The 4,267-nt window shown below is 32.7% G+C and overlaps 1 pseudogene; it reads right to left on the reverse strand.

Moving 5' to 3' along the window:
- Positions 1-213: 213 nt before the first annotated feature.
- LOC108376505 (endothelin-converting enzyme 1 pseudogene) overlaps positions 214-4,267 on the reverse strand; it is an 11,786-nt pseudogene continuing 7,732 nt past the window's right edge.

Here is a 4,267-nt window from a genome sequence, read left to right on the forward strand (position 1 = left end):
TTTTTGCATATAAAACTAACCACTATAAACATACATTTGTACATATCAGCGCGCAAAGTAATGCTGCTATCTATTGCAATTCGTATAAAGTAATTATAGATCATCTGCTAATACTGGACCACATTTCAAGAATTATGTACATTGTTAACTAATATCCTGGACTCTAATTAAATTAGTTTAAGAAACGGTTATAATTTCCAACACTACATCTGACAGAAATTGTTGAACCCTTTTACAATTAAATGAATTCTACCAAACACTACATTTATGCACAGGGTTCATAGGCGAGCCCTCAGGACACTTAAATTCCCTTGCAAAGTCTCTTGAATTCGATAGAGTTCCAATAACCCGAAATCGTCCAGGGCTATGTATTGCTGTATTAAGTTTATTTCGTACTGCCTCGGGTCGCATAGCGCCGCACCATACTTGGCCGAAATTGAGAAAGAATAGTTGCTCACCCGTCATATTGATACCAGGAAGACGCTCATCAGCAGCAGCCGCTGGATTATTTGTCAGCCATTCTTTATAGGCATGGAATGCTTGTCGTAAACCACCATTGTCGGCAATGTTTTCACCTGTAGAGTATAATAAGCATGAAGTAATCGTAAGTATGTACATATACAAACATATGTAGGCAAATGAATTGGATTTTTAAATCACAAATGTTATAAACTAAAACTTAGTATACATATTCCCATATGACGTTTTGTTGCACAACTGCTTGATGTTCTTTGACTTTTTAGTAAATATTTGGCGCGTAAACTTCGCACCCTTCGAATGGCAAATGGTTTTATGAGATGCCTTTTAAAGGCGGAAATGCACTCAGAGGTTAGCCATTGCCAGCCGGGGAGCATTCGCTGTTATTAAAAGGATTTTTTTTTTTATTAAATACAACTTTCGGATAGTTTTTCTCTTGAATCTGAAAGCATAAGTATGTAGCTATTTAATATATACACTGAGGAAGAAACGCTTAGGAAAAGTTAATATTTTTTATTTGATTACCGTTTAAAAATGTTCGTATTTAAATATAAAAAAATAGTAGAATTAAATAACGAATAAAATGTTTTTTTCTTCTTAATTACCAAAAAGCATATGTGAAGTGCACGACATATTTTACAATCATATATATCATCAGCTTATAAATAGATATATGTATGCCAAGACGTGTATCACTACTTCGATTCATTTTTATTTCCTTTCATACAGCAGAAATTTGTATTACTTTTTATATTATATTATCGTCGTCTTCGGATTTGTGCATAAGTTAGCTAAGACATCTGAAACAGCTGGCAACCCTCCTAAATATAGTTCAGAAAACAAAACCCTTTTAAATCCATTCCATTTGATACCCATATTTTTGAGAATTGCTTTAGCTTATTAAATAATTTGAGTTAACCTTTTTAAACAGGTGGAAACCCACTTTAATGTTCTAAATATTCAAACTACACCAGTTTTATGTTTTCATATAACTTGGGTATACAAAAATTTAATCCGAATTATCAAATAGGTGGCAACCCTATTCAAAATATTTCTAACTAACTACTACCTTCTTAAACCTCTTTTGTCTGACACCCATGTAGTAACAGCTTATTCACTTACACGTAGTTAAAATATAAAGCCTTTTCAAAACTATTTCGGTTGATACCCATAATGATATTGTAACAATTAATTTAACTTTTTAAATAATTTGAAAAAAAACTTTATTCAACAATCGCACCTTAAGCCCTTTAATTTGACACTCCACCTTTGAAAATCGAACAAATGGTGCGGATCTGATGACCTCGACAAAAAATCCCTTCGCGTATTATATATATAGATACTTAGAAGATATCAACCAATACTTCCCATATACCAAACGAAAGGAAAAAACTTGAATTTTTGATTAAAGAAAACAAAACATTTTTGTAATAAAAAAAATTTTCTAATTTTTTCAACCATTTTTTGTCTAAAAATGCTCAATATTTGTTAAAGTTATATAAAATTTGTACATGATAATATGTATGTATTTCTATTGCACCAAAGTACCTATATCCCGAAAATTAACGTTATATCTGCAAATCATAAAAGCACTTTAAAGCAGAGCTGCTCACTCTATAAGAACTTGTAGCACATTTGTTTTTGTTTTGCCCTGAGGTATAGGCGCATATACAAATTTACAATTTCAATATAAACAAGTAAGAAAGTCTAAGTTCGGGCGGAGCCGAACCTAAATACCCGGCGCAAGTATTAAATATATGCCGGGTCGTATCAATTTTGAATAAATTAGCGTCCTTAAATTTCGAAATATTGAAGCTTCAAGCATTTCTGAAATTTACCGTTATATGAAGAGCGGCCGTAACTTTAGTCCGATTTCAACAATTTTCAACGTTTTGCTTTTATGTGGTAAGCACAATAACCATACCGAGTTGGGTACAAATTGGTAGAACGGTTACCGAGATACATACACTCCCGGCAAAAAGTATTGGCACGGCGAATTTTGCTCAATATATGCACCTATTTCTATTCTAATATTTTTCCGCCATTTTTTTATAAAACTATGGTTCATTCTACAACAAAAAAAAAACAAGAATGCAATTTCTAAACTTTGTGCTAAACTGGCGAAAATTATATTAATTTTCATGCAAATTTTCAACTTGTTAATCAGTGTTTTTTCGAATTTCCTTGAGTATGCAGTTTTGTAGCCCATTAAAATATAGTTTAACAAAATGCAAGTTCGGAGTTAGTCAAAAATCGCATTGATTTTTGAGAATTTTTTTGTTGAAGGTGTTTTGAATTTTTTCCATATAAAGTATTTTCGAAAAATTTTTTGTATGGAAGAGACTGCGTGAAAAAAATGCCAAAAGTCAACGGTAATTCGTAGCTACTTAGAACTTAAACATTAATACAATANCTTTTTGTATGGAAGAGACTGCGCGAAAAAAATGCCAAAAGTCAACGGTAATTCGTAGCGTAATTCGTTTACGAAGACGAAGCGAACATGTGGTACGAAATAGTGATGTAAAAATATGTAAAATTTTGCATCCCTCAGATTTTTAAATTTGAAAGTATAGTCGGTACAAGCAGGTGGGATGAATGGCGCAATAAACAAGTGAAGTAATAACAGTAACAGTTTTCTCGCTTTATTTTCTGACATTCGGCTGTCTTATAGTCACATTTTATAGTCAAATTTTCAAATAAGGCAGTGCCAAAATATTTCTTCCCACTCTAATATTACTTCACCTGGTGTAATTCCAACATAAGTGGAGTGCATGCAATAACACCAATAATTCCCATTACTTGGACATTAAAAGTCAGTTTCAGAAGTGAACTAGTGTCATTTTATTATTATTCTTTTCTCTAAACGGTTATAATGCGCGGCGCGGCAAACTGTGAGAAGGTTGCGAATGATATGTTCCTTTTACACAAAAATGGCAACTTTGCGCGTATAAAAAAATCCAATTTGTGTTATTTCACATTCAACTGGGAAATAACACAAATTTTCTTTACTGCCGTTCGTGTTATCTCACCCGCCTCCCTCCCCCCCCCACTCTCTTTTTAAAAAGCCCTACCTGTGTTTGATACTGTTTTTAAAATGTTTTTTATAGGGTGAAAATTTCTCAACTGGACCTCGGATTTCAGTGAAGTTCAAAATTTGTGGGTAGAGAGGTTTCTAGATGTGAAAGGGATTCTGAGAATTTTTTTGAAAAATTTGGATTATTAAAGTTTTTATAAGCAAATATATTTTTAGCAATCTCTTTTTCAAAACTTATTTTCTCTTAAAGAATTTGACGAAAGTTGATGAAACTTTGTTTGTAAGCGTAGTGACATTAGAGCTTAAAAAACAATATTTTTTATAGTTTAGAATTTTATTTTTTTAAATTTAAACATTATAAATATTCAAGTTGCATTAAAAATATGTTCTCAACTGGTGTTTTCCATTTCGTTTATATTTTTGAAAACTGCATTTATTCAAGAAAATATTTCTAAAAAAAAAAATTGTTAGATCTTTTCCGTTTTTGACTTACGGAAACATTTGTCACAGCGCGCGTGCATCGTGAACCATGCACGCTAGGCCGGGTCGATTTGTGGGGAGGCAAAAAAATCGCCCATTGCTCTGTGAAAATCATATTCTAGGGATCAAAATAAGAAACTTTGCCGAAGGAACCATACCTCTAAAACGAATTCTGATGTCCCCCAATTTGGGTCGAACTTTTGGGTAGGGGCAAATTTTGAAAAATCCCACTTTGACCCATTTAGAGTGCTCCAATCGAGTCCAAATGTATGACCG

The sequence above is a fragment of the Rhagoletis zephyria genome, unplaced genomic scaffold, assembly GCF_001687245.7.
Source record: "Rhagoletis zephyria isolate East Lansing unplaced genomic scaffold, Rhagoletis_zephyria_1.1 Rzeph_scaffold_10564, whole genome shotgun sequence".
Classification (NCBI taxonomy): Eukaryota; Metazoa; Arthropoda; class Insecta; order Diptera; family Tephritidae; genus Rhagoletis; species Rhagoletis zephyria.